Source organism: Acomys minous (assembly GCF_964271855.1).
Source record: "Acomys minous genome assembly, chromosome: 14".
Classification (NCBI taxonomy): Eukaryota; Metazoa; Chordata; class Mammalia; order Rodentia; family Muridae; genus Acomys; species Acomys minous.
Genome location: NC_140496.1, coordinates 29,168,186 through 29,187,037, shown reverse-complemented (window position 1 = coordinate 29,187,037; position 18,852 = coordinate 29,168,186). Strand labels below are relative to the sequence as shown.

The following is an 18,852-nucleotide window of genomic DNA, read 5'->3' as shown; positions in this document are numbered from 1 at the left end:
TTTCCTGTTCTGGTAACAGGCCCATTGAAGGACAACAGTGGTGAGTCTTTTGTTCTTTACCATAGTGCTGTTGGGAAGATAATAACGATACAAACTTCAGGTAATTCAAAGTGCCATGTCTACAGTCAGGTGTAGGGACTGGGTGCAAGTCTTTTTCTTTTGGTCATTAACCAGGGCCTTATAGTTTCTGTTATTGATTTTACAAATTTATGATTATGAGGGAAGGGTCTGTTTCTAATAACTTTCTAGCCTACTGGATTCTAAGTAGTTATGTGACACAATCATGCCCAAATATGGTCTTTTGAACCCAAAACTGAGTAGTGCTTCAATTTATATAACTAAAGCAAACAAGAAAATGTGATAACTTAACCACCATTTAAAAATCCATGTAATATAAAGAAAAAGGGGCTTGAAAGAAATATTTTGCAGTTTGCTACTGGAGTCTCCCTCTAGCTTTCTTGTAGTTATCCAATCTATTGATCTATATTGAAAAAAACATGAGCCTGAGATGTGGGGCATTGTCCTTCAAGGGCACCGAACACTTTACTCTGAATTGCCATACAATCTAGAACTGCTGACATCTCCCTAATTGTTTCGACCTCTTGATTTCAACTGTGTCCACCATGATCATTTCAGTGCCATTGAAGGTGGTATTTCCTTGTATTTTCTATGAAAACCTTTGGTACTTAATGCATTTCATTTAAATTATAATGTGCTGCATTGTTTCCTTTCAGTTTTGGTTTTCTGACTCTTCCCTCCACACATCCCTTTCTGCCTTTCCCTTTCTTGCTCTCCTCCTCCTCTCTCTTAGCCTGGAGGTGTGCGTATACCCCAGGATCCCTATAAAAAGTTTATCACACTAGGCTGGGTTTGAACTTGTGTAATGTCCTCTCGCTTCAGCTTCTCTGAGAGATGACACTGAGGGTGTAAAGTATCACCTCTACCTGGTATTTTCTGTTCTATGCAAAGTTTGGTTATGGTTTCTTTACATTTTAATTTTGATGTCCCCCTTAGGTCTTTCATTATGATGTATCAGCAAGACTGCTCTTTTATGTCAACATTTCCTATGCTTAAACTAAATGAATGGGGTGATAAAGCAAGTGGTTGTGGGGGGCACAGGCTACCGCAGAGCAGAGTCTTTGTGAATACAAGTGGTTTCTGTTGCTATTAAGAGCCTCCCTGATATACAGCTAGTTGTTAGACTCTAAGTTAACGTCAGTACAAGGGGCTAAGTTGTACCAGTCCCACATTTCCTGTTTCCTATGTGTTTAATTTCCTGCTCCCATGATCTCAACCTTAACAGGAACTCTTGAGTTAGAAGATGTTGAAACAAGAAGGTAAGATGCCCTATTCTTCAGAGAGAATTCCCAGGATATTTTAAATTCATGGCTTTGACTCCAAGGAATATCTAAACTCTCTCTCCCTTCCCAGATGCTTCCTGTTAGGCTTGAGATAAAAATTGATCGTAAGAAAACACACACACTTCTTTTTTTTTTTTTATTTGCTTTTGTCCAACTTTTCCATGGTTGTTTATCATTATAATTTAAATATTATATAAGGAATTAAATGTGGAAATTCCTGAAGTTTTAAAAGATCTACCTAATTCTAACTTTAAAGTATTTCAATGTATCACTATTGCTCCAGATGACAAATCATTTGACCCCAAAATTTCAACACTCATTCCTCAGCTTTGTAACTGTGTTCTGCTATTATTTTATAATTATTCTGGCCTTCCTGGAATTACATTACTTACTTTCTTCTCCTCTTTTAATTTTTGTTCCCTCAGGTACCAGCCCAGTACTTAATGTACACCCAATGAATGAGATGACAAATGGACAAGGTGTTTTGAATGAAAATGCCACCCATAGGCCCACCCATAGGGAGTACGCTATTAGAAGGTGTGTTCTTGGAGTAGGTGTGGCCTTCTTGGAGGAAGTGTATCACTGGAGGTAGGAGTTGGGATTTTAGATGCTTAAGCCAGGCCTCGCATCACTTTCTCTTTCTGTTGCTTTTGGATCTGGATGTAGAACTCTCAGCTGCTTTTCCAGCACCATGTCTGCCTGGATGCTGCCATGCTTTCTGTCATGATGACAATGGACTAAACCTCTGAACTGTAAGCCAGCCCCAATTAAATGTTTTCCTTTATGAGGGTTGTTTTGGGCAATAAAAACCCTAAGACCTGGACTTAAATAAATTATGATTTGTGTTCAACATAAAAACCTTTTTTCTAATACCCAGGTTATTTTAAAGTAATAAAAGGTTTTACAAAGATTAGCACACTGATAACATTTCTCAAGTTGAGGACAGTCTGACTACCTGGACTCTGGGAAAGAGATAGTTAATATAACCAAAAGCTGACTTATGCTCTGCACTTAGAATGTTATTTAGACCCTTTCACTTACTAGAGTTACAGCAATGTTGCCAGATAGAATTGCCTAGGGAAAGAATTTCTTTTACTTCTTTGGCAAGCTTCTACCTGAAAGATAAAGGATACATTTGTTATAGTCAACTAACACATTTCTCTCACATCATTTTTTTCTTGAATGATTTTCAAGTTTGTTTTTAATAATAAAATATGAAGTATAAAACAGTAACAATAACAATTGCCATCACAAAACCCAAAATAAATATGACAGGTTTAAGTAAATATTTTCCTACTCTTTTTCCTATGTATTGTCTGCAGTTGTTTTCATGGCAATATGTGCGTTCATTCAGGCACATTTTAAAGCTTACGGTTATTAACTTTCCAAACTTGTGAGCATCCTTGACGGTCTTTTCAAGTTCTGTGTCCTCTACTTGACTTTCAGACTCTGCCTGCTGACAATTACTGGAACACAGACCATTTTAAAGTATAATCACACCAGCAGAAAGTTTGGTTTCCCATTCTTTTGTTGCCTTGATACACTACTAGTTTCAAATGCCTAATTTAAACTTGAAAGACAAATTGTGACGTCCTTGCTTACCATTTCTAGAGATCCAATAGAATACCAGGAGCTGACATGATCATCTATTCATAGCTTTAGAGGAACAGTGAGTAACTTAGGTAGGATAAACTTAGAATAGGTCAGCATCTTAAAAATGTACCCTGAAAATTCTGACAGCATAGGTCTATCCCAAAGGACTTTTTCCATGCAGCTAGCAATAGTGTTTTTTAAAAAAATAATTTTTATTTTTATATACCATGTCTAAGAATAAGTATTATAGATAACTCAAAAAAAATCATTCGGTACCATGTGATAATTAATCTTGATTTTACTGAGTATGAAAATTGGGGCTTCAGGTTGACACTTAATCAAATCTTAAAATGTCAAGCTAGAATTTGAATTGAGTTATTCCTGTTCTTACCACTATTATGAAACAATACTCATGTTCTTACTCTGAGCTCTCTGGTTTTATAGTAGTGGTGAGAACATAGTAAAATTCATCTCAAGGGTTCATGTCTGGTGTAGACTATTTTGATATAGCGGGCTTAAAGAATGTTTAGGAAAAAAAAAGGTAGAGAATAAAGTAAATAAAACATAGAACTAAGAAAGGTAGATCTGCAGTTGAGTTTGGGTTTATAATAACACCATCACATAATGCCGTGAGTTGAGAGCAACTGAGTAGATGATAGAAGGCAATGAGATTTTTATATCCACAGCAAAGAATTCTATAGATAGAAGTAGCAATCCGTAGAAAGATTATAAAGGAAGATCATATTTTAAAACATTGTGAAACAAAAACAGGAGCTCTGAGTTTAGGTGGAAATCAAGGACAGAAAGAAAGGAGGTTAGAGATGAGGTAAAGTAACAGAGACCAGGTGACATCATACATGGAAAATTAGACTGTATCAAAAGTACTGATGGGGACTGTGTTAATCAATCCTGCACCACCACACTAAAACTTTTATGTTAAGTTTTATAATAATAAAACACAAATCAGGCTAAACCCAACCATTAAATGATGGAACTGGACCACCAGGGCACTAGTTTTTCAATTCCCCATTAATTGAGAAGGATCCTGAGCAGAAAGACCTTTAATTTACAGTCGCAAAACGTCCCTCCATTTACTCAGTCTTGTACACAAAATACTACGACCCTGAAAACTTTCAGGCAAGAAGCTTGCACAGCAGCTGGGAGAAACTCAATTTCTAAGGAAAGTTTGGAGTACGCAGAGACCTGGAGACATCGCTACATAATCTAAAAGAACAAGTTTGCTTTGAAAAGCCAGTTTGTTAAATCCAGAGAAATGTCCCCAAATCCCCACAATGGAGGATGGATTGTACCCCAAGTTGAACCTCCATCAATGGAACTTGGTAAATGACTTTTGGATCAACTTAATCCCTTCCCTTTTCTGGCCAGTTTCACAGGAGCTATCATTTTAGAAGATAAGAGCTCTGCTGCCCCAATACCCATTTATCTCTCTCTCATCTTAGAAGACAGTAAGCCTCTGGGATGTAGCAAGAGTTTGTTGGTGCTTATGTCATACGATGCTTAAATCATCCTGTAAAATGAAGACCAAACATATAGTCGAAATCCCCCAACTTTCTAAGGTCTAGTGTTTTTAATACCTTTATTTTTGAACCCCAAGAATAGGTATATAATAACATTAAGTCTGAAAAACATTTATATAACTTGGTTTACAGTGAAACTCCATTCTAATAAATTTATTTAGTCAAGTATTCTGTTCAGCAGTTGCAGTAAGGGTTGTAGTGTATACTAGAAGTTGCTAAGGGTTAACTTTGTTGTTTTCAGATGCCAAGGAATGAATGTAACATAATGTCTAACAAGTAACAGTTGAAAAATACTTGATTTGATGCATGAGTAGGTGATTGGATAGATAGATGAGCCGAGAGAGAGAGAGAGAGAGAGAGAGAGAGAGAGAGAGAGAGAGAGAGAGAGAGAGAGAGAGAGATATTAATGAATAAAACAATTCAGTGGCTTTTTAAAGTAAAGCAACTTGCCAATACTTACTGATGACTGATATTTTCTCTGATCAATGAAAATCATATAATTACATCCAATTCTGAGAAGCTATAATTCTATAATATTTTACCACACATTGTAAGAGCCACATTATATGCGGAATCATTATTTCCTTTTTGTACTCAAGCTTTAGCTTTATTAATAACTATATACATAAAATAATGTGAACTGGGACCTTCCAATTCACTGGAAATTAAATGGAATTAAGTTCCATTTAAAGATGCCATAATATGCATTACCCTTCTATGTTTTAGTAGACTCTTGTTTTTATATAAAAACAGTATTAACTAAAGTACTTCAGAACACTGAAGTTGTGATTTTTATTTTATAACTAAAAGAACTGATTGATTATTATTAAATTGGTCTAATCTCACTTATTGTTGCATGAGTTTCTTTTAGGTGTATTCACTTATGATGAATGGAAGCATCAGAGTAGTATAAATTCAATGAAACTGCTGCCAAATACTAAGTTTGAAAGTGTGGAGACAGAGTGTGCTATGATTTGCAGATGTGATGTGCCATTTAGAATGACCACACTCTTCTAAAAAGCCCTAACTGAACAAACCCAAAGCATTTGCAGATTTTTGTTTTCATGACTTGTTAAAGTTAAAATTAATCTAATGACCCCAAGCCTATATGATTCTTGTTTTTACAACATAGTTATCGATCAGCACAGCTGTAAACAAAACATCCTACATAATTCATTGATCAAAAATAAGATCTAAGAGCTTATTAACTGCATTGTCAAAAATGCTTGTTTGCTCCTAACCTGTTTTGCAACCTAAACTTTCAGAATAACAGGAGCAAAAGGCCTTCTTGGTTTTCACCTCTCAGCAAGGTTAGATCAGTGTACTACTCACTCAAAGGGTTTGCTAGAGAAAATACACATTTGAAAGATACGTTACTTTTGAATGAAGTATCCTAAACATCCGTGCTAACTGGTTTTATCTTAACTTGACACAAACTAGTCTCATTTGGGATGAAGGAACCTCAACTGAGATACTGCCCCCTTGAAGACTGGCCCACGGGTAAGCTTATAGTGCATTTCTTGGTTGACGATTGATTGATGTGGTAGATTCGATCGATCTCACTGTGGCCAGTGCCACACTGGAATGGTGGTCCTGAGTGCTCCACGAAATCTGAGAAAGCCATGATGTGCAACTCAATAAACAGAGTTTCTTCTTGGCTTCTGATTTTTGCTACAGGTTCCTACCTTGAATTCTTGCCATGACTTCCCTCAGGAGTATGAACTGAGAGTTGTCAGCCAAAATAAACCTTTTATTCCCCAAGTTGCTTTTGGTCATGGTGTTTCATCACAGCAGTAGAAACCCTTACTAAGATAACATATTTAGTAGATTATCATAGCTTTAAATATTAAGAAAGCATGACCACTTAAGTCACAGGTTTTGATTTCTTAATTTTCTAACCATAATATTGGAGACTAATTAAGGAAGGAGTTAATATTCTGCAAGTAGTTTTTGGATATTTCTTATAGTATAGGGACTCATGAGTATAAATATTTGTTTTTTCACTACAATTTAAACAGACTGATGATTCAACTTCACATGTTTATTCAGAGTTTCCATGTATAGAGCCAGAATGCATACTGGGAAGATGGCCTTCTATTTACAGTCATAGATTCTGATTTGTATTTATTTATCAGTTGTTATCTTATCTGGAGTGACTGCAAGGTACAATCCAAACAAGGAAACTTCTGAGAATGAATGATTGTGCTTTTAATAACCATACCAGAGCAAACATGACTAGGACAGTGGGGACTTAACCTTTCCCTGTACTTAGATGAATATATGACAGTTCTTGTTTAAACTGCTTTTTCTTGTACAATAATCCTGTTTATCAAGGAAGAATATTTGGGGAATTACTATATCTGAATATATGTCAATATAAATTCTACCTCTCTGCCTTTTATTGCATCCATCTCATTGTCCACATTTATGGGGGAATTTCCATTGTCCTTTGGCAGCCTTGATTAATATTTCGGGGAAGAACCATAGCTCTGAAACTAGTTTCCTTCTGCTGTGTGTATGTGGAATATTTGTCTTTCCAAATGTACCACAAGCTCTTTACAGTCAGGGAGAGATTCCTCATACCATTTCATTCCCACCAGATCAACAGGAATTAAAAGGCATGAAAGTAGCTATATGCTTAAAAAGTCAAGTGAACATGGTTTACTTTTTTTCCTTTCTTAAAATAGTAATTTATTCAGATTACATCACAATTGTTATCCCCTCCCTTGTATCTTTCCATTCCCACCCTCCTTCTCTATTTCACCTTAACCTCCTCCCCTAGACTTCTGACAGAAGGAGACCATCTCTCCAACCATATGACTACAGCCTATCAGGTCTCATCCAGATAACCTGTTTTTACCTTCCTCTGTGTCCTGCTGGGCCTCCCCACCAAGGAGAAGTGATCAAATTGGGGCCACCAGAGTTCATGTCAGAGGCAGTCCCTGCTTTCCCCACAATGGTGGAGAATGAGTTGTCCATTGGTTAGGTCTGAACAGGGGATCTAGGTTTACTGCATGTATTGTCATTGGTTGATGCAACAGTTTGTGCAGGCCCCCCCTAGGTGCAGATCAGCAAGACTTGATAGTCTCCTTGTAGGGCTCCTGAACCATCTGGGTCCTTCAATCTCCCCATTCTTCCATACCATTCTCCTCTGGAGTCCAGCAGCAAGTCCCAGCATCTGTCCTTATCCCCCACTGAATGGAGACTCTCAGAAGGACATCTATGTTGGCCTAATATCCACTTACAAGTGAATACATACCGTGTGTGTCTTTCTGGCTCTCGGTCATATATTTATCTTGAACATCTTACTCTTCTTTTCTCACTATGTTCCAGCTTTATTGACCTACTTATTGTTCATTAACTAAACATGCTGAGCATACTGAAGCTACAGTACTCTCATCCTTGTGGAGTGTTCTGTGCTTTTGTTGTTTATTTGTAGGTTAAATTCTATTGTCTCTTATCATTTCTTGCTGTAAAATTACCACCCAGGAGCAAAGACAATACCCGCCACCACAACCCCCAACCTTCATTTATATGAAGCCAACATCTTACTCTGTGGTCCTTATTCCCTTAGCCTGTAGTCCCTGCTTAATAACTTCGTTTATTATACTTTGTAGTTTTCATGTATCTTCCTGTGTTGAGTTGACACAAAACTATTATATTCTCAACTATAGCAAATAATCCTCAAGACTTACTCATCTGTGACCCACATTTTTAAGTATGCTAGGTATATAGTCTACGCTCAACAAATTTATATGTCTTTTGTAAACTCTGAGAGTGCAAGGAAAGAATGCTCACCTAAATGATGGCCATAAAAGAGAAAAATATTTTGCTGTTTATCCAAGAGAAAAGCTAAATGATATTATTAAAGCAGAAAAATTCTATTTTTGTTCTTGAGAGCAAATCCATCTTTGATCTTATTTTATATAGACTACTTAATGATTACCAAATTCACACACACACACACACACACACACACACACACATCCTAGGAATTTTTCTATTTTGAGAAATCTTTTAACATCCTTTACCCAAGGGGAACTAAATAGTGAAAAGACTTGTTCTAAAATTCTTTCATGTATGAAGAGCAAAACATTTGTACTGATATAATATACAGCTTATTAAAAATAAGATATTGGGTCTTCAAATTAAAACAGTACTGAAGTAAAATATTGCCTTTCTCATGTACATGGCATCTCATGTCATACAGTGGCATCAACAGCTGCTCCTTTAAAGGAGCCATATGCCCGATGAAAACCATATGCTTTAAACAAAGTATCTGGATATATTTTTCTTTTGTAGTGACACTATAGATAAAAGTTAACTGCATCCAGTAAGTGCTGCTTTTAGAGATTGGGATGGTTTAGGTATCTATTTGAATGCTTTGCCAACAGGAAGTGTTGGAGTAGGTATGGCCTTGTTGGAGGTAGGTGCTCTCTCTCTCTCTCTCTCTCTCTCTCTCTCTCTCTCTCTCTCTCTCTCCCTCCTTCCCTCCCTCCCTCCCTCCCACCTCCCTCCCCACCCCCATGGATTAGGATGTGAAGTAGCTTTCAGTTATTACTTTGGAAGTTGGGTGCATGCCAGCATGCTCTTCACGATGATGATAATGGACTAAACCTCTGAAACCCCAAGCAACCTCACAACTAAATGCTTCTTTTTATAAGAGTTATCTCAAACATGTTTTTTTTTGTTGTTGTTGTTCATAGCAATAGAAACTGAGACAGAAATTTTTACCAGAAGTGGGACATTGTTGTGCAAGCTTGATCATGCTATTTATTGGTGGAATGAAGACCTTTGGACTTGGGATTAGAAAAGCAGTTTAAGTCTTTAAATGGGGTTTAATGGGCCATACTAGGAGAAACATGGAAGACAGTGATGATGAAAGTAATGTAAGTTATGGTGGCATAGCTTAAGATTTAAAAGGGAAGGATATTAGTAAATGGCCTAGAGACCACTCAATATTTTGGCAAAGGATGTGGCTACTTTCCTTTTTTTTCCTTTAAAAAATTTTAATTTTATTAATTTATTCAGATTACAACTAAAATGTTATCCCATCACTTATATCCTCCCATTCATCCCTCCCTCCCACTTTCATCCTATTCTCCTCCCCTCGGTCATAGACCGAGGGGAATCTCCTCCCCCACTATGTGGTCATAGGCTATCTCATTTTAGTACCCTGCTTATTCTTTCCCCGAGTGCCATCAGGCCTCCCTTCCAAGGGGAAGTGGTCCAATATGGAGCACCAGAGCTCATGTTGTCTTAAAAAACTCCCTGAGACTAAATTGAAGAGTTTTGGATTAATGAAGTTGGCAGAGAGGATTTCAAGACAGCATAGTATTGACTGTTGTGTAGTTATTAGTGATTGCTCTTATGTATATCTACAATGAAAAGGAGCAAGCAGGGCAAAGAAATTTACAAAATGTAGTTTGAGGAGAAAAGCAATACTAGGAAATGTTTATTGAGCCAAGTCCAGTGCTCAAGAAAATAATAAGTTTGCTTAAAAAATGACTGACGTTAAAGGACTTAAGATAATGGTGACTTCAGGGTAAGAACCTACCCAGATAAGATACCAACGTGTGAAAAGAAATTAAGCCAAAGCTTAATCAGTGAAGGAAATCATGAAAAATAGAAAGCTGATACAAATGTAATTGAAGGAGGGGGTCATGTTTTTACCCTAGCAAGCAACAGAACTTGACAGCTTATGGTACATGACTCTGACTATAAAGTCAAGGATAAAAGAAAGAGGCCATAGAATCTTCTTCCATAGCTAAAGAAAGCCACCGACTCCAGGTGTATGCAAGGGATGCTCCTTCATTGAAGCCCAGAGAGGCTATTGTATGATGTTGTGAAGGTGAAGTCTGGATTGATTTGGAGACCCCAACGTGTTGGAGGTGTCAGAGTCATGGGATACCTGTTAAGGAAAGTGGCAGACCAGGTATGGAACTAGCCTGTGAGATAGAAGCATGTTGCAGTCAACAAGGCTCAAAGCAGTTAGAGATTTGAAGTTAGAGATGTCTTTGGCAATAGTCATGAAATTGTAGAATTTGTGACTTGTTTTGCTGGGTTTTTTGGACTTACTTTGGTCTAGTGTTTCCTCACTATATACCCTTCCTTCCCTTTTGGAATGGTAATGTTTATTTTGTGCCAGTGTATGCTGGAAGGATGTGATCTACTCTTTTATCTTGATTTTCCAGGAGGGTGGTGCAGTGAAGATAATGCCATACATCTCAGATCTCAGGAGAGACTTTGAACTTTAGACTTTTAAACTGTTGAAACTTCTGAAGTGGGACTGAATGTATTTCTGCATTTGATATGGCTAGAAGCCTATCAGGAGACTCAGAGGGTGGAATATTGTGCTTTGAATATGAGTGGACCCCACAGGCTCATATATTTGAATGCTTATTCTCCAGTGAGTATAAAGTTTTGAAATAATTAGGATTAGGAGGTGGTGTTGTTGGTGGAGGTATGGCCTTCTTGGAGGAAGTACGTCACTGGAGGTGGACTTTGACGTTTCAGGAGGTCATTAAAGATCTAGGTCCTATTCTCTCTCTCTCTCTCTCTCTCTCTCTCTCTCTCTCTCTCTCTCTCTCTCTCTCTCTCTCTCTCTCTCTGCCTATGGACCAGGATAATATATCTTTCAGCTACTTCTCTAGTACCTGCCTGCCGTGCTCCTTACCATGATGATAATGTGCTAAACCTCTGAAACATAAAGCAAACTCCAGTTAAATGCGTTCTTTTATAAGCATTTCTCAACATCAATAGAACAGTAACTAAGATAGAGATCTGATAGAACATCTTTTTTTCTGAGCACCATCTTGCTCCCTGTTTCTTTTCTAGAAGTACCAGCCCTGTGATTATGAAGGCTATATTTTCTCATCGATAGTAGCATGGCTGACATGGAAAATGCTACCCCCTAGTATGTAGCAGGGAGCTGAAATATGACTCATGCTTAGGCCATCTTAATGGCTTAATGTGTACATCTAACAAAACTCAGGCCAATGGAAATCTTCGCCACACTTTTGTCATATTTGAAGTAGAAATCGTTGATTTGGGGCCTCAAAAGCATTTGAACTTTAAAATCTCAATTCTCCAGGGTCTTTAGGAATACAATAGTGAATAAAAAGATAAAATAAAACTTAGTAACAAATACAAGGAAAGTCCCCCAAAATGTGACTGTATTTGAATACTGGGGTTCAGGTGCTAAGACTTATTGAGAAAGCACACAATGGTCCTCACATTTCAATACTGGAAATACAAAGTTCTAGATGAACGGCCCATGGCTTAGATCCATTATTCATTTTTGACATCATTAAACAAACTCTGATTTATACATTATACATTAGTACAGATTCACCTTCTTTGAAATCTTCATGGATTTGTAGCCAAATTCCACTCCTTCTCTCTTCTGTTTTATGTCTTTTTGTGTTCAGTCTTTTGTAACTATAAGTATTACTTATTATAAACACACACACATACATAATGTATTTACATATAAATTTATACAAGTTTATTTATGTGAGTGTGTGTGTGTGTTTGAATGCATGTGCACACACACGCACACATACATATGCATGCCATGTTGGTGCACTGTCTGTGGAGGTCAGAAGATGGTTATGATCAATGAAATGTGTGTGCTAAGAACTGCATTCTGGTCCTCTGGAAGGGAAGTAAATACTCTTACTCTTTTATCCATATTCCTTGACTCGAGTGTTAGTGTGTGCATCTTGTGTGAGGTACATGGTTGTGACCCTGCACGTGGAGGATGACATTTGGTGTTATTTTGTTTCTTTATCTTAGTCAAATCTAGAGTTTACCATTTTGCATGTACTGACTGGCCATCAAGTCTTCAGGATCTGCCTGTCTCTACCACTACCTGCAGCCCAACACTAGCATTGCAGATGCTTGCCATTGTGGCTGGCTTTCACATGGGTACTTAGAATAAACCCTCAGATCTTCCTGCTTGAACAGCAAGTATTTTACACACAGAGACATCATCTTCTGAGCTCCAAAGAAGCCACTACTCTTTGCTAAATGTAAACCTAGCTGTTTACACTAAAAACTCTGTGTAACAAATCTTCATGTGTGAATACATAACGTGGAGTAACTTCAGAAAGTAGGAAAATAAAAAGGGATCATCACACATTGGAATAGAGGTGCAACCCAGAAATGAATAGTAGGTAAGAAAAGATATGAAGGAGAAATTGGGAAAAATGAGGGGCTATAATTAGGGGACAAGGAAGGAGATAAATACAGAATAAAAGGAGAGAGTAGATAACAGTAAGGATGTCTACAAAAGTCAGAGGAATCCATACTATCATCTAGATAACTAAAAATAATTATAATTCACAGCAGTTAACATACATAAATGGCTGAAATGAAAATTTTTAGGTGGGTTGACAATAGCACCTCCAAGAGCCATAAACTGTCTTTTAAAAAATTCCAATATCAGGCATTGGAAACCTCCTTTGGAGTTGACAGTCAGGGATATTCAAAAGATTCCCTAAAACAAATAGGCTACTACCATTGTACTTGGTTTTCCCTGAAGTGAAAGGTAAATCCCAATTACTAAAAAAACCACACAGTTCAGACACAGGGCACAGAGGTCTTCCTCTTTACGCCCTGTAGCTGAATCTGACTAGAAAGCCTCCTCCCTGAGAATCAGATTTTGTAGTATCAGAAGGTGCTATGTAAGCTTCTATGACAGAACAAAGCATCCATCAATCCTACCCAACAATGATGCTTTTGGACCAAAACAATGACAAGATAACCTTAAGGGTACTGTAGTAACAATCACACCTTGGCAGTGACAAACAGATCTCAAGTTGTATGTAAGACAAGCTCAATCAGTGAGAAATCACGCCAGATGCTGGAAACCTAGCCAAATACTCAGCGTGAATAAAGTCATGGATCTTGGAGAATGAACAACTGTGACTTTACTAAACCAGCGAAATCCCCATGTATTTTTAGAATATTTGTCCTTACACCTACATACAAATGTAGCCCTTACCACCCATCAAGGACACTTCCCTTTACAGCAAGTGGATCTCATTACAGAAAACCATAACTAATAAGAAGACAGAACTGTGGACCCTGTCCCTATCAGATACATTTCCAACATAACTAACTCCTAAGCTCAGGGGTCACCTTGGAGGAAGGGTGGTAGAAAGACCGTAAGAGCCAGATAAATAAGAAATTTTCAATGATATTGTGTTACATAGAAAGGTCAGAAACCTCATGAGGTCTTACCAACATGGCTACCAAAAAATAGCCTGAGGAAGGACTACACCAACAGACATGCCACCCTGAGCGGAAAAATGCTCACTGGGCCTCAACTGTAGGCAAAGAACTAAAAGCAAATAAGGAAAAGATGAGAGTGGGAGAAGATGTCTTCTCCAGGGACGAGCACACCAGTTGGTTATCCAATACCAGATGGTCAGCTCTAAAAACATGTACATAAAAGTATTGTTGAACAGACTAAACAAATTGTGTTTATGTATTTAGGAATATATATATATATATATGTCTGTGTATACATATATGCATACACATACAATATAAGTATAGTATCAACAATTTGGCAATTAAAAAAAAAGAGGTCATGAATTTGAAAGAAATCAAGGAAGGGTGTATGAAAGCCTTGAGTGGAGGAATGGAAAGGGAGAAATGATGTAATTATATTATAATCTCAAAAATAAAAAAATAAAATCTGATTGCTTAATTGTTGTAAGCACATTGCTGCAGGCTTGTAATCCTAGATATCTGAGATGTTGAGGCAGGTGTATCACAAGCTCAATAACAGCACAGACAAAACAATAAGACCCTGTGTCCAAATCAAAAGCAGAAAGGGAGCTGAATATGGACTGGGGAACTGGGGAAGGTACATGTGTTCAAAGTAGATATATACTTAATAAATTTTTCTTTGTGAACTCATGATTATGTGGAATGATCATATGCAAATAACATTTTATGAAAAAGGAGGCTAAGGCTATATCAGTAACAGAGCATGTACTTAGCCTTAATAAGGCACAGTATTTAATCTGCAGTTGAAAAAAAAACCCCAAAAATGTATAAAAACAAACAAACTAAGACACGATCATTGGCTAAAGAGTATTACCAGTTATAAGCCAGAAAATGGTCTGTCTCAATCTTGTTTATAAATGAATCTGGTTCACCAGATGTCACTCCTGATATTCGGCAGAAATACTAAATAGGGGCAAATAAGTAAGTTTCAACAAAATAAGTCTGACCTTGAAGGCCAGCACTCTTTTATTATGCTTTGCTTCTTTCTAGAACATAAGGCTTTTTCTGGTCATCTACATGCCTTCTCTGCTGTAGCAGCCCGTCTACTCTCTTTCTTCCCATGGAAGGCCATCATTGTTTCAGCACATCTTTCAGCAAGACAGATTGTAGGTCAATGGTTTTGTGGTGCGGATTGATGTCCCTCTCCCACCACTAGAAACCTTGTATGGTTACAGAAGATGACTGACTTAGGCTTCATATCCTTCACTACTAGAAGTCTTTTCCAGGGTCACCCTCATAGATTCTAGGGAGTTTCCATTGCATTAGGTTTCCACGTCACCCAGAAATGCCGCCCCCCCCCAATTCCAATTATCTCCCATAGTATTCTTTCCCAAAAGCAGGGACAGACAAAACACCGAGCTACACAACCCTAATATATGCAGAGGGCCTATCTCAGACCCATGCTGGTTCCATGATTGATGCTTCAGTTCTGTGAGCCTCTATGGAGCCAGCTTAGTTGATTCTGTGGGCCGTGTTCTTGTGGTGTCTTCAACCGCTCTGCTTCCTCCAATCCTTCCTTCCTCTCTTCCACGGGGCCTCCCTGAGCTTTGCTTCATATTTAGCTGTGGCTCTCTGCTTCTGGGTATATCACAATTTATAAATGAACAAAATACCTCACATCCAGATGTATCTCTCTTTAATTTTAGTTTGTTCCACACTGTGTAGTTTGATGCTTTTATTTCTGAAAGCAAGGAGTGTCAGAGAATACAAAAACTTTCTGTGACACTGGTGATCCTAATAGGTGACTTGATTTCTGATCATGTGAAATATGATAAACTTTGATAGTTTCATCATCCATATCAGTTTCAGGAGATTATTTTAGATGAATTCATATAAAATTGCATCAAAGATGAAAACCAAGCAAGAAAAATGAGTGATATTTCTGTCATTAAAATTATGTCATTAGCAGACTATCTAAGTGGACCGTACATTAAAACTTAACGCCGCATGTTTGTCTCCATTCTTCCAGAACAGACATGGCTTTACCTAAAGCATATTAGATAATATCACTTAGAACAGACATAGCTTTACCTAAAGCATATTAGATAATATCACTTAGAACAGACATGGCTTTACCTAAAGCATATTAGATAATATCACTTAGAACAGACACGGTTTTACTTAAAGTATATTAGATAAGATTCATTTTCCATGAATACGAGCTAAATTTTAAGAGAAAAAAAGGCCAGGGGATTCACTTTCCTAATGGAATTACATTTGTTTGAACTTATTCAGTTCTTTTTTTTCTGTATTTTAGGTTCAGTCTTCTGACTATTTGAGCCATTAAGGAAAATATAATAAGGCCAATTATTTAATTTACATAGCAAAGAATCCTCTGACACATTAGAATTGAAACATTTTCCCTTGTTTTAAATGTCCATACTACTTAGTCCAGGCTATTGGGAGCCTGGAGCATTGAAAGAGATAGCATAAGCTCTGTGATGTTGGCACCAGGCTGGATACTAAATGGTTTGCCAGCTCTCCGTCATACAGCAAGTTAAATTGTCCTGTGGCTTAGCATTCCTCAGTCATCTATTTTCTGATTCTCTATTCTCACTTCTCACCATTCATTTACAACTTCACACTATAGAGTCTAAACATATTGAACCCATTAAAGTTTCCTAAATATGTCTTAATTTGTGTGAGCTGTGAACATATGCTTCATCTGCCTAGCATATTTCCCTCACCTCTCCGGAACTGTGACACATCACTTTTAAAGATGAACACGTTCCCATTAGGTGAACAGGAATGTGGCTTAGTAACTCTTGAGTCAAGTATTCCAGATGTAATTTCACAACTATGACTGGTATTCAATGTATGATTGGACTTGCAAGTTTTGACTGCACAGTGAGGTAAAGTGGAAGTCCATTCAGTAGAAACTAGACCTGAAATTTAAATTTGGTCCATTTGTGGATTAAGTATTCAGTGTTCTTTTAAGATTCTGGCCTGTGACAGCAAGCCTCAGCCTCCAGTAACCCATGCTATCATGAGGAGAAGCAATTGATATTCTGCAGTTCACTGTGTTGCTGTGTGGTCGTGGAGTTAATTAGGCCCAGTAAACATAAATTATTCCCACTATTTCCAACTTTGAGGTCTGTTGGGATAGAACCTATTATAAGTTGAAGAGGAATCTGTAAGCCGAGTCCTTATGATGAGAACGAATGGGATGATCATTTCAGTGAGAAATAGTGTTCCTTTGTGATTTCATATTTTCTTCAACCGAGAAAGCATTGAGAGTTCATGCTCATTCCCAGTACTCACCAGAATAACATGAACCACAACAGCAGAATAAAGCCAACGTGCCATCAAGTGCATTACAGCTTCATAAAACATACTGTTCTTGCTCCATATTCCTACAACTGCACATGATGGCAGTTCTGAGTCTGGAGTAAAACTACATAAGAATCTAATTTACAGTTAGGTTTGGGACAGTTCTCAGCTACATCAAGCTAGCGCTATTATCTCCTCCTCCTCTTCCTACACGTGTCCCTTCTGTTATGTACACTGCTTTGTGAAATGCAATTGAATGCTGCCCCTGCTGCTGTGCGTTCTTTTACTTATCCCTTCCAGAAGCTTCACTGAACATCTATTGTGGATCAGCTACTGAGTCACCTGCATGCTGTGCTTTGTTTACTGTGTAACCTGGAGGCACTACGGAATAACAGGCATTCAGACCGTGGGGTTTTAATCCGGATGAAGCATTATTAGCTGCTGTGCAACATGCCGAGGTGATCTTTAACCTCTCTTATGCTCACTTCAATATCTTCGGTAGATGGATAATAGTACCCTAGTTCTCTGGATTCTTTGTAAACCTTAATATAAGATCTGATTGTCCGCTGCTAAGCTTATAAAACTTGATACACAATTTGTAAATATTAATATTATTAGGCCGAGAGCTTCCTAGTTTATTCTGCCATTTAAGAGAATCTTGAGTCATCTAGGAAAGAAAACATAAAGGAGGGATTGCACAGATCAGATTGACTTGTGTCTTAATTGTTAACTAATGGAGAAAGGACCCAGCTCTTTGCATCTCTGGGCTTTTGATCCCACCCTGTATAGGAAAGCTATCTGGCTTCCTTCTTGGTTCCTATTTCAAACATCTGCTTGTGTTTCTGCCCAGACCCCCACCCCTCAATGATGATGGCGTGTAACCCGGAAGTATGAACCAAACAAATCGCAGCTTCTACGTTCCTTTTGGGCTTATTATCACGGCAATAAAATGAAGTTAGAAGAAACAACATAAGAAAACATAAAAAATGAAAGATGATAAGATATGGTGAGTTCTAGAATGAACCAAAGTAGTTGTATAAGAAAAAGCAGAGAATTCAGACTTAGTAAATGACCAAGAAGAATTTCTTCAGAAAGTGGCAGTTGAGTTGGCATGCACAAGAGAAGAGCAGAGGTGGCCTAAGATGACGGCAGAAAGATTTCAGGAGTAAGGAAAGGAAATCACAAGGGCTGAATGGAAGTGCAGACACATAGCACATTGTAGTAACTGAAAGGGCAAAATTCTAATACTATCCATGATGAGAATCTGATGGGTAGTTTTAAAAGGATCATTATCCTAGGCCTAAAGGCTGCTGCAGCACCTGCTTTACATCAGGACGTCTCTGACTTTGAGAACTACAGATGTCCCATGGTGTGTTTATCTTTATCAACCATGGGAAGTATGACTAGAATCCATCCACCCACAAGAGGATCGGTAGATCTGGGACTCAACCAAATGCCCCTTTCACGGTGAAGACCCATTTTATGTGAGAAGTTCTCAAAAGATTCATGATCCCCAATGCTCAAGACAGTTGAGATGCTTCTTATATTTACAATGCATTATCAAAGTATTTTGAACACGTACACTTATTTTTAGACACCTGCTTTTTGGTGGATTAAGTAGACTAAAGTCATTTTGCATTTTCCTTGCACTGAGAACTTTTATATATATTTTCTGAATGTTGCAATAAATGTTATGTATAAACTCTGGCTAATAGCAGTGTCTGTTGGTTAGTTTATAATTTTCTGTTTTAGAAGTTTGGGTGCAGAGGAATTGGTGTTTTAGTCCTGAA

At 37.7% G+C, this 18,852-nt stretch overlaps 1 long non-coding RNA gene across 1 annotated transcript; it reads left to right on the top strand.

The window, feature by feature from the left end:
• The first annotated feature begins 5,798 nt into the window (after positions 1-5,798).
• On the top strand, positions 5,799-18,202 carry LOC311582598. Its single transcript, XR_014774156.1, has 3 exons — positions 5,799-5,992; positions 17,363-17,520; positions 17,913-18,202. It is a non-coding gene; the product is annotated as an uncharacterized lncRNA (long non-coding RNA).
• The last annotated feature ends 650 nt before the right edge of the window (positions 18,203-18,852 follow it).